The following is a 13,489-nucleotide window of genomic DNA, read 5'->3' as shown; positions in this document are numbered from 1 at the left end:
AGATAATTTGATTTTTTATAAAACTAATAATCGTAAAAAAAAAATCGTTTGCTTTATTTTCTTGCAGCGAAAGTCAATGAATATAATTTTTCTTTATTTTACTCAAAATCTCTTTATAAAAACATTTTCATAAAGTAAGAATAAAACATTTTTTTTAGAAATATAAAAGTATATTCGTTTAATGTTTAAATAATAACTAATCAACTCTGTTAAAAAATTAACAAACTGCATAAAAAACGCTAAGTATTTTCTCACATAACAAATTAATCGTCATAATTACTGCTATATTAAAATTCCTGTTAATCCTGTCAAAATCCTGCCTTTCTTCATTTATTAAATAGATCACTTGGAAACTGTTAAGTTATGTGAAAAAAATTTCTAGTCTTTCTATTTAGTAAAAAAAAAATCAGTCAAGTTTTACTAAACGTCAAATAATTCTAAAAACTTCTTTCTTCGAGCCAGCCAAATTCTATTTAAAAAAAGTATGATAGTGAAACTACTTTCAAAATTTTTAAATTTCTAAAAATTTCACGCAACTAGCTCGGCAAATTTTGGAAAACAATGAATTTGCATTCATTATTGAATGAGACAAATTTGGATCCTTAGAAATACATATTCTTCACGATTAAAAGGAATTTAAAAACTACGACACCAGACACAGAAACTGGGATGCATGAGAATTATAAATTCAAATTCCTTCGCAAATATCAGTATAATCATCTTATCAAAGGTATTTAACTGGATTTATGGATTATCGGCCTACGCATCTTATTTTTATTCCATTTGAATCACAATCTTGAATGGAATAGGAATTATTTTCACTACGAAAGTGTGAATAAATAATTACATACACAATATGAATTGAATGGTGAAATGAATTCAAACGAATGCATATGTAAATTTAAGATATAATCTTTCTCTATCAGGAGTTGGAAAGTTTTAAAAACCTTATAGAAAAAAAAGACAGCTGTGAATATTCCATTTAAATCACAAAAATTAGGTTAGAAGTTCCATTAAGAAATTATCTAATACTTTTTTCAAAAATCTTTTTTAATAAATTTCTCGTACTGGAAATATTTTTCTAAATTTTTATAATAAACTTTTTAAAATAGGCGGAAAATAAATTATCAAAGCATAGATATCAAACAGAATATATTAAGAAACCTCTTCTGCTTTAAAATATTAAATATTAAATTAATACTTTTGATCACAAAAAATAGCACATATAATGATGCAAATTGATCACATTCTTCATTGCATATATATAATGGATTTTGGAACACTGCTAGGACAAAAAAAAAATAAAAAAAATAGAATATATTTTCTGCCAGTAATAAAATTCTAAACAATACGACAAAATTATTAAACTTCTAAATTGAAATAAATTAATACAGTTTGAAAGGTGCTACCATTTCTTTACAAGTCTACTTTACACTACTCTTGATTTTAATTTATTTAGTTTTTCACTATGTATTCTTTTAAGAAAAAGATTCGGTATTCTTCAATTCTCAACCGTTTATTCTCGCAAAGAAAATATATAATCGATACTTTTTCAAGATTTCTTTATAATTACTGATTCTTTATTAAATTAAAGATATAGATGTTTTCGAATGATGCTTTTTGAGAGATATAGATGTTTCCGAATGATGCTTTTTGAGAGAGTCCCCTTCATTATATTTTGCCCTTTCCGTTTTATTAGTCTTTTTAACGTAATCTTAAAAAATCAAAGGCTGATTCTTCGAAAATATGAAATGCTCTTCTCCATTCTGTATGGAATCATAGCAATCTTTTTTCCTCTTCAGTTATTTTTTTATATATATACTAGGCTTTTGTAGTGACAAGTAAGTTAGCATTTAGATCTCTAACGATACCTAAATATAAAATAAAATTCCAGAACAATCGAAAAGAAATAGATTGTTCAGAAATTGTACTATGGAGTCTGAAATGGCACAACGAAAATATCTATAGATTGAAATGTACTACCTTCATTAGACGAAGGGTTTATTTTAGTAGCCTGGAATTATGTACAAACTGTAAAGTTTTTAAGCATCAAGAATGAAATAACACTCTCATCTGTCAGATTAGCGCGTATTCTGATAAGAAATATGTATTGAATTGTTGAAAGTCAGATAGACATTTTCAGTGTTGATCTGCAAAACTTGCTCAAACTGCAGATATTCTTTATGTTTTGAACTTCTCACTTTTCAATTCAAGAGATATTTCTGCTTGCATTCTTGAAGGTCTGACAGACCTTTTCAGTGTAGATCTGCAAGATTTTTCAATTGACTACGGATCTTAATGGCGATTATTTTGAGGCTTTCGGTAAAGATTTCGAGATCTTCTTTTTGTTTTGAGTTTCTCGCTTTTCTGTCCAAGAGATATTTCTTTTTGTATTTTTGATGTCTGATAGACATTTTTAGTGCAGATATGTGCAAAATCAACTGGTAATTGGTTTAATGACGACTATTTTGGTGGTTTAGAAAAATAAATGACTTTTTGATATTATTTACGTTTTGAATTTTCCACTTTTCAGTCCAGGAAAGACACGAACTAGATAAGGTTTATGAGAATCAAAATTTAATAAGGATAACTTCCACAAAATTTATTCATCATGCCGAATCTTATCCGAATGTTTAGACACCTAACACTAATTCTTTTGTAACTAAATGAACAAAAACATATCATTCTGACTTCAGTTTATACTCATTAATATATTTCAAAACTATTTATTTAACTCAACACTTTTAAAATTTGTAACAATAATTTTCATTTTTACAATTAAATTCTTACTATAATTGCCTCAAGGATTTAATCACGTGACTTTACAGCACCTTAAAAACCAACGAATGAAGATTCTGTTTGTAGTTTCACTTTCTTTGTAATAAATATTTTTCTTTCTAGTTTTATTTCCTGCTATTTTTACAAATTCTTTTAGAATAATTTAACATGATATTGAGTAAGCTAGGAAAAATGCCTTGCATTTCTAATCCTTAATTTTTTTTCAGCATATTTTAATATATTGTTGAACATGCCAGCATAATGTACTGTACCAATTTAATATTAAAAATAATAGAACATGCGAAAGAAAGAAATTGCAAAACAGCATAATGCAACAATCAAACTAGATGTTAAAAAATAAAAATAATTGCGACTTTCATGAGATTTTAACTTCTGTTTCGATTCTAATAAGAAAAGTACTGTACTGAAGGAGCAAAACAGAAGTAAGCCTATTAAACAATACTTGAATTTGCATCAAATAAAATATTTAAGAGTCAAATTTTTAGATAAAAGAATCATAAACATTAAGTTATGCATAAAGGAATTATTTGAGATCCAGCATTGAAAATAGTCAAGGGTAACAGCTGGTAGCCAACAGCTGGATAGTAACAAATAAATAAATACTAAGCAGTCTTAAAACTGATGCAAACTGCAGGAAGCCTTGAAAATGAAAGTAGAATTAACTTATGTAATCTTCAACTGAAAAGTAAGCTTCAGATTACCCTCGAGCAAGACATCCGAAGCGTCGATGCCAAAATCAAGTAAATAAAGATTGACACTGATCTGACATCTTACTTGAAACAGCACTAACATAAAAGTGAACTAATGCACTTCTAATGCAGGATATCGCTCTGGAAGCATTTCAACGAAGTACTGCTGCCTTTCGTAAATGAAGATTAAGTCTATCTTATAGTGTCAGTGAAATGCATCACTTTTATTGCTACATTATCAGCCAGCATTTTATTTTATCTGCCTTGATCTCTTATATTCGACGTCAATGCATTTATGTTTTAATAAAAGAAATTGGTCTTAAAAGCTTTCAAACAGATAAAACATTTCGCAAAATAAATGAACACAGAAAACTAAAAGTCTTTTAATCTCTAACTTTGGAATTTATATGACATATAAATACATATATAAATAACTGGTAATCCTCGTGATTTAATTATAAATTATTTCGAGTTTTACATTTCGTTGTGGCGATTTTTCTTTTTTAGTTTCGGTAATTTCAAAACTCGGTAGCAATGAATACCAAACATGTCAAAATGAGTTCTGATGAATTTAGCTTCCAAAACTGCTCCTTTTTCTTTCATTCCAAATACTTGAAAAATGGAAGCTATTTTTTTATATATATTTTGTCTTTTTTGAAGTAACTTTGAAATATGTCATATTGTATGCTGAAATTTTTGTATATTATTTTTAATTTAGGATTGTTGAAATTCTTATGGCTGTGTTTTTTTTAAATAATTTACATTTTAAACATAATTTCATTAGCCATATAAAACAAAAATAAGTAATTTTCCCACTCTTGAAGAACAAATTTCATACTATTCTTTCTCTATTTCTTTTTTTCATGTTTAAGTATTGCGTGTTTATTTTTATGCTTTTAGTGTTTTTGATTGTTATATATACATGTACATAAGTATCAAAGTGCAAGATTCTATAGAATGATATCAAAATGCAAAAATCCCACTTGGTCGAAATATATACTGATTGGTACCGTTTTCTATCATCATCGGTTCCATAATACTAACCCAAAGAGACATTATAATATGTAGATAAACATTAATACGTGTTACATTTTATAACATGTAGATGGACATAACATGTAGATAAACATTTAAAAGATTAATTGCATACTAAAATGATTAATTGATTCATAGTTAAAAGATTAATTGCTTTAAACTAAAATTTCATCAATATTTTATTTAAAAACAGAATTTTTGGAATTTTTAAAATTTATTTACGAGTTTCCATAGAAAACATAGAAAGTTAATAATAAAATATGACCGTTTCGTTACACCACACTATACACAAAACACTTGACTTAGAGTGTATCAGTATCTTCAACTGGCGTTACAAATGCCTTTCCTTTTATGTAACCACAAAACTGACATTGAATATAACAGCCGATTTGAATGGATAGAACCAAATAGCACAGTGAAAAATTTTCTTCGTTGATGACATCATTTTGATAAGAATCGAATGTAAAATTAATGATTCTGTATTTGATGCGCTATCTGAATGATTTAAGAATATTTTATATTCATTGTCATAATGTTTGGTAATTAGGAAAAGAGTTTATGACCAGCTTAGATTATAAAAACGATTATTCAACTGAATAAAACAAATATTTCTATTTTATATAACAAATAAAAATTCATTGTAAGCGAACAATATATACTGCAGTGAATCAGAATTATAAACCAGCGGAAGTGCCCCCCCCCAAAAAAAAAACTCTTTCGCACAGTCTCTAAGAAATTTGTCATGCCAGAGAAACACTTACTTGACATTAGAGTACATTTGTTACGAAGTACAAATTTTTGGCGTGATTTTAGCATTTGTACTGAATCTATCGCGTGATATTTAGAGAATTATTTGGCAATCGGACATTAATCTCTGGCATGCGTTAATTGTATCTAAAAATCAAATTTTTGTTTTAGACACATTTTTTTCAACCGATTGGAACAAAGATTTGACACAAAACTACACTTGCATACACGAAATCTCATACCAAATTTGACATATTTAAGTCGCTTCGTTTTTTAATTATCGCATTTACATGTTTCTGAAGGTACAGACAGACAATCAACCCATAGTTGATTCAAGTCATAGTTCAAAATTTGACAAGTGTGTATTCTATACATGTTAAATATGTTTATCAAATTTTATCTATCAATCCTTCTTCGTTCTGTAAGTAACGTGTTAACATATATTCGTACAACCGGACAGATGGACTTCGGCTGAAAGGATTTTACTCAAAATTTCACAGAAATCTGCACGTTTGTGTAAAGACCGTATACCGAATTACAACCAACGAACTCAGAAAGATTTTGACTTATTTTTGTCACAGACCGACAGACGGACTAGCATTTTCTAAAAATGTGTTTTTCGAATTCAGGGAGATCTAAAACTTGGAGATTTGTCAAAATCGTCGAATTTTTTTACGATTACTGTATTTTCTCTATACTACGTATACCAGAAAGCAAAAATGAAAAACTAATATTTGATCTGTAAAACATAGGACATACTTAAAAAAGCAAAAATAAATAAGCAACTCTTCTTCTCTGAATTTCGCTTTTTGTTATTATTCATTCTAAGAAGAGTTTCTTACTTTTTATTGGATTGCAATGCTAGAGAAAACTTCAGATTCTAACAAATGACAAAAATTCCCGTTTCTGAATGAGATTAAATTACCAAACTGTTGTGGAAAACATATACAGAACTTGGCGAATACGTTATTAAAAAGCAGTTGCCATTTGAAATGTTTATCATTGCAAAAGTTTTCTTTTTCATTGAAGAATACCAGGTTGTCGGTTGCCATGGGAACTATCTCTTTCCAATTCCTAACATAAACTGAGGATTTTGTGGACGCAAAATAACAGTCCGTTTGTTCTTCTACTTTTCCCTTGTTTATACCAAAATTTTTACTCTTTATACTTGTCTTAGATAACAGACGATACATATTTTTTTATATGCACTTTTGAATAATGTTGAAACAGAAAATGAATTCACTTTGTAACGCAGGTTTTTGAAGTAGATTTCATTTTTGCTTGTCTTCTTATGACATGGAATTCAAAATTTAACAATTATTCCTAAACAAGTGATAAGATAAATAACAACAGAAATACAAGAAGAAAATTTTATAACAAATATGGAAATTTTGATGTTATCCTTTCATTCCACAATCCAGTGCAGGGTAATTATGGAAAAAACTATCCCAATATATGAGACCATGGCAATCGTACCATTCACAGGAAAGGAATAAAATTTTGGATCAAAATATTTTGTGGTATGTGCTCTAGAATTTTATGAAAAGCAACGGTTAATCTCTAATGATTACGGTTACAATGACAAAATTTCAAAATTTTTAAAAGGCAATGCCAACTTTTTTTAATTGAAATTAGTTCTCTATAGCAAGAAACAATGAATAGCGTTTAACGGTACCTGTAACACAAAAATCACCAGCGTTAGACAAATTAAAAAGAAAAGAAAAAATTACCAATAACAGCAGAGAAACAACAGAGAAAAACCTTTATTGTGATTCAAAAATTTCCTACTTGGTCTACTTCAACCACGATAATAACTTGCATGCGGCAGATGTTGCCTAGAATCAAAGCACGCGCCATGCCGAAAGGAATCTATTGAACTGCTTTATTAAGCACAACAAAGTTGTTTTCTCTTTTCTTCTTAGTTTGTCTAACGCTGGAGAGTTTTGCGCTACGGATACAGTTCGAACGCTTTTTATTGTTTTTATTCTGTGAAGAACGCCTTGGTTGGTTGGTAAAAAAAGTTGGTGCTGAAATGTGAAAATTTTGATATTTTGTCGCTGTAACCCTAACTGTTAGAGCTTAACTGTTGTTTTTCATATGAATCTTTAGCGCATACTTCAAAAAACCTTGAACCAAAATATTATTCCGTTCCTGTGAAAGGTATGATAGTTACGGTCTCGCATATCGGGACAGTTTTTTTTATATTCATCCTGTATATAATGTTTATATAATTGCAAAATATGTGTCATCAATAAGAAATTGTTTTATCGTCATTCACTGTTTGAAAAAACATAAAAATAAAATGCCAAGATTTATATCAGGAATATGGCATCATTTATGGTTAAAATAGGTCTAGTGAAAAATATCGCACTTTGTTGTTAAGAGTATAATAATCTCTGAAATATTTTGGAAAATGGCTAAAAAGCCGATCGGATGATTAATATTCCGTGTTCGGGCTTAACGGCATATATTTTTTCGCTGAGAGATGGCAAAACATTTGGAACACCAATAACAATTTTTTTTTGTTACATAATGTGAATGTTTTTAACGTGATTTAATCTTACTAAATAAAAATAAATAAATAAATAAATAAAACTTTCACCGACCAAGGAACAACTCATTTCAGTGCAAATTTTCCAATGAATTATTCAAAATATATTATACGAGGGACTTGTCAGTGGTAGGGGTTCTAATTTCATCTATTGTAATACGTTTAGACAAGTCCATGACCCAAAGACTCGTGATAAAATAGAAACATTGAATTTTCTGTTATCCAGTTGAGAAGGTAGAATCTGATTTTCCTATTTTTAGGTATAAAAATTAATTTGCATTCCTGAAGAACTTCCAATATATGTTCTCACATCTGCCTTTCTCTGAGAGTAAAATATCTAGCATCAAGTACGACTTCAACAATCAATTAATTATTGGGATCCTCATCGTTTTATGTTTGTATTAGATTAGACTACATCCAAATACAAAATATTCTATCGCAAATATGAAGTTATTAAGGGAGAATATTATTTTTTAAAGTAACGTGGTACCAATCCGACAGAAAAACATTCTGTTCTCAAATGACTCAAACTTCGCAATCACCAACATTCAGAAAAGCGATGATTTTTGATCATCTCAAGATCGTTTGAGCTCCACAACTTTTTTTTGCCAACTAGAGAAAATGAAAATTAAAAAAAAAATTACACACACACACACACACAGACAGACAGACACACACACAGAAACAAACAAACACACACACGCATATATATATATATATATATATATATATAACTTTCGATATTTGACTAGCTGTTTCGCGTTGATTCCTATTTTATTCTTTGTACTTCTTAGGGCTATAACTTTTTATGAACCTATTCTTTATTTTCTGCCCGTGCTTCTTTGAGACTTCAGAAACCTCAAATGAATACAGCATTCTGTTGTCACATGATGCTAATACAACTTATAACCCCCCCCCCCCCGATTTATATTTAGTAGCCAAGGCATGTTGTCACCATCAGAGCACAAGTGCAATGAAGTGTTTATTTAGTACTTTGACTCTTGATAGCTCGGTGCAGAAAATGAATAATTCTTTTTTTTAATTCATGATAAAAGATAATGAAATTTATTCATAGTTGGAAATTTTAATATGCTTAAGACACATTCTTCACTTTTTTTTTCTATTCTAGTTGTTTATGTTATGAATAACAAGATTTAATCCTGTATTAATAATATTAATTTTTAGACCTGTGAAAAAAAAGTATTTTCTCTGACTGGGATCAATTAGTTGAAGAGGAGTAATTATATTTCATAATAGAGAGCAATTGATTTAATTATTTTGAAGTTAACTTACGATAGACATAGGATTTGTCCACGTGCCTTGAATCTCATTTCGAATCATTTATTTTTAGAGTAATATTTTATTTTATCGATAGGCAGCGAGGCTTAATTTAGTTACATTCAGAGAAAATTCGAAAGAAAAGGAAATATTGAACTCTTATACATACAGCAAATGAGTTTATATATAATCTTTGATGTAATTTATTTGGAAATATATATATTGGAAAGGATAGGATATAAAAGATAAATCAGTAAAAATATTATTGTAGTAACATATTATTTAAAATACATGAAAAACTACGAAATTACTTTCTCAAGGTGAAAAATAAATTAAATTATGATCCATGGACAAATTTATTCAATACATTCAAATGTAATGCCGAATATAGAGAAAATGAAGAATAAATTCTCAACAATGCTTTATTACACCGTTATTATAATATCTTGATTACATGTGCATTTTATACTAAAAAGTTTGAAAAACCAATTTAACATACAAATAATTTTTGTTATCTGCAATTGTTCTCCCAAATAAAGCATAATATTGTTTTATTTTCCAAACAAATATGTATGCATATATTTCATACTTTTATTGATATATCAAAAACAAAACTTATATTTCTGTTAAAAATTGATTTAAATAATTAACAATAATTAAATTTCGTTGATTGTGCTGTCTAAAGAAAATACATGGAAAGCATTACACCAATTTTATTTTCTTCAAAATATTACATAAATGTTTCATTTATGCAGATATGTTTTACTAAAAAGTTTTAATTTTAACCACATTTTCAAAAATTATTATAATTATTGCATGCATATGGAAAAGATCTTTTTTTAAATTTAGTAATGGTATTAGGTTACAAAGTACTTTCGCATTCTAAGCCTTAAATACAATGCTCTTTAATAATTTAATTTTTGATATGTTACCATTTCTTTGTAACATCTTAAGACCATAATGAGTTAAGGAATTTTTAAAGAATGCAATGTTTTTCTCTTTAAAAGAACAAAAAAGAAATGAAAAACGCATTTGAAAATGTTAAAAACAGATGCCTAATGTACTGTTCTACCTAACAACATACTCCTATTCTTAGCGTTTAGCCTTAATTACTCTGAACACTTTTTGCATATTCCAGTTTTTTACCGTTTAAAAAAAAGATTTTTTTATGCTTATGAGACGCATTTCTTTTCAAGAAAGCATTTCTTCTTAAAGCTTTTCTCTTAAAATAAAGAATTCAACCACAAATAAAAAAGAAATGGAATTCAGAGAAAAAAATAATACGGTAAATGTAGAAGCTGTAAGGAATATCTAAAGAACTAAAAGCTTTTTATGAAAATAAAAAAATACTGTTTTTTTCCTCTCTTTAAAATCATTATTATATAAAATATACTGATTTCATCAAATCTCTATTTTTTTTTTGTAAACTAATTATTTTAACATGAGAGAAATAATGAAAAGCAAAACGCTGAAGTTAAAGAAACAATTTTGCAAATATACACAAGCATATATATATATGTATTCGTGTGTGTGTGTATGTAATTGCATTCTTTAATCTAATTTTAAGGTGACTGCCTACGTTCGAGACAATTTTTTTTAAAAAGGCTATTTTTAAGCTTTAATTGGTGTTTTCTAGTTAAGTGGGATATTATAAGAATAAAAATCTATTTTAAAAAATTCTGTGACTGCCCCATTTTTTTTAATTGTCAAATTTGATGTAAATTTTAGCAAAAATTAACCAAATCGGTTAACACTCTACACAAAATTCTAATTCAGCAATTAAAATTTTCTTTGCACATATCATACATAAGATAGTTATCTTTAAAATGAACTAAAATCTAAGAGATTTATTGAAATGCAAAAATATTATGAAGGTTTTTATGTTGCAATGTACACATTATTCATAATTTTTCAGATATTTTCTAACAAAAAAGGCTATAAGTAAAAAAGTATTACATGTATAACAAAACTTTTAGTTTATTTCATAGACAATGATATAAAAATCATTTTCTGAAAATTTCATTAAAAAATATTAATTAATGCTGGAGATATCATGTTAATGGTTTACAACTTCTATCGAAAAAATTATTTTGAGAAAAATGAGTTTAAAGTTTACAGTTAATTTAAAAAAGCATTTCCTCTTCATAAATCAGTCTAAAATTCTCCACATTTATAGGTCAAACCTTCTTTTACTTCATGCATTGCACATTTTTTCTTTCGCTGGGCTCTTTTTTTCTTTCTTTGAACTTTTGCAGCTGGTAATGAGTGCCTTTTTGAGCTACAAATTCGCTCATAATCAAAAAGCTTTAGTCCTTTATGAATTTGACTACCAACTTCTATTTCCAATTGATTTAATACACTTTTTATGCCATTCCCACCTTCATTAAATTGAAGGACAGCAATATAGAACCCCAAAGACAGAGTTTGGAGCTCAACAAAATGTTGTTTTGGGACTTTATTCCAGAGCAAACCATTAAAACTCTCATTAGCATTTTGTGTCATTCCATGCAAGCACTTCTTTAACAGTTTTTGATCACAAAGCTGCATATATAAAGGTTTGATGATGTTAATAATTTTTTCTGGAAGTCCAATGTATTTCCCAAGAAAGGTTTTCCCCTGTGCCATAGATAGACACCAGCTATCGACACCTACTGGACATTGCCCATGCATAGGATGTTTGAAGCTGGAACAACAGTTGTAAAATGCTGCAATAACTCCAGACTGCATGTTATTTAGATTATCAAGATTACTACGAATGGCAATTCCATAGTAATTCTGTAATCTGTCGATAAAATTATCAGTTAATTTGCCCTTGCCTTTCAGGCCCTCTGTTGATTTTTTCAATTTTCTCAACCGACTGCCAACTCTTTTTTGCACGTGACCAATTCATTCTAATTTGGTGACCGTATTTGCACCATATATATTTTTCACAGCATCGTAAGCTTTGGAGTCACCATCGCCATAATACTGTGTATATTGCAAATTTCTTGATTCTTCAGAGCGTTCAAATATACGATAGGCTCCGAATGTCTCCATACTAGAAGCAGAACCTTTGTGATTTCGACACGTATGCTTTTTCTTGTTAGATTTTGACATGCTGTTGCACTCTCTACAAAAATTGGACATTATTTCAATATCTAACACCTTTCTAGTGTCAACTGATATGCAACTTACGCAACCATTGCGGGAAGAATAACCACGTTTCTGCCATGTACCGTCCACAGACACTCCACAATTTGAGGTATTTTTCTGTGATATGATTTTATTAGCAGTAGTTTTCATAGATTTTTTAGCTGCTTCAGAAGCAGCCTCCTTAAGTTTTATCTCTTGATTTCTAAAAGTTATTTTGGAAAGAAATGGCAAATCCAGAAGACAGAAAAGTTTTCTCCCACCATTGTATTCTTTTCCAATCAATCTTAAAGCCAAAACAACAAGTGTGTTCAAGTGATTCTTGTTATCGACTTTCATCACTGAAGGAAATCCTTTTACAAAGCTGCAGTTTTTGCATCTTATACAAAAATTTGATGATAAACCAAATCTGGAATCTTCATGTAGCACCAAATAATTTTTGAAGCACATAGGACAACATAATGGAGCAATTACAGATATCAATATTTGCACACTTATGATACGATTTCCAGTGAATTCAGAAAGAGTTTCTTTTGCAAAATCATCATAACTGGTACTTACAAGTTTCGAAACGCAGTTAATTTCTGATCACCATTATCAGGAACATGCTGATCATCTGTTTTGGTACTTGCATTTGAATAGCGATTCCCAGCAAACTTTCATTTCGTGCTGCGATATTTTTTTGCGTGACCCATTTTAACAAAGTTAAATGTGATTTATGATCAAAATGAAATCTAGAAAAAATAGATTTCAGTGAAAAAATTGCAAAGAAAAATAAGAGTCGAAAAGCGAACTACAATGTAAACGAAGTCTCGAGAGAGTGACAATGTTGCCATTTACCAAGAAGAAAATTAAAAAAGTAGATATTCAAAAGTTATGGCCGTGCACTAGCAACATTATAAAATTATTATTTGCGTTTTAAAACAAAAAAAAAGGTAAAAAATATGATAAAAGGGGCATTTTACAACAACTTCCGGTTGCAGACTGACACTTCCGGTTAATTTTCAACTACACTGCACTTTTTTAATTTGATATATCTAGGCTTCTAGAAGACATAAAATGAAAAGAAAAACTGTTTTAGAAAAAAAAATGTTTGAATTAAAATATTTTTGAAAAAAATTTTTTTGACCAAGATGGTCGAAAAATGCCATTTTCAACGAAGGCAGTCACCTTTCCTAATAACTTCTCTGATTTTTATCTTAATTTAGTGCATATTAACATTATTTTAAAATGTTCTCTTATTTACTGGTCTAATCCTCAC

General features: G+C 28.7%; 1 protein-coding gene across 1 annotated transcript in view; it reads right to left on the bottom strand.

The window, feature by feature from the left end:
- Nucleotides 1-13,489, bottom strand: part of LOC129968543 (synaptotagmin-15-like) — a 287,503-nt gene that overhangs the window by 199,366 nt on the left and 74,648 nt on the right. The gene's annotated exons all lie outside the window — the stretch shown is intronic.

This window comes from Argiope bruennichi, chromosome 1 (assembly GCF_947563725.1).
Source record: "Argiope bruennichi chromosome 1, qqArgBrue1.1, whole genome shotgun sequence".
NCBI lineage: Eukaryota > Metazoa > Arthropoda > Arachnida > Araneae > Araneidae > Argiope > Argiope bruennichi.
This window is presented reverse-complemented; position numbering and strand designations above follow the sequence as displayed.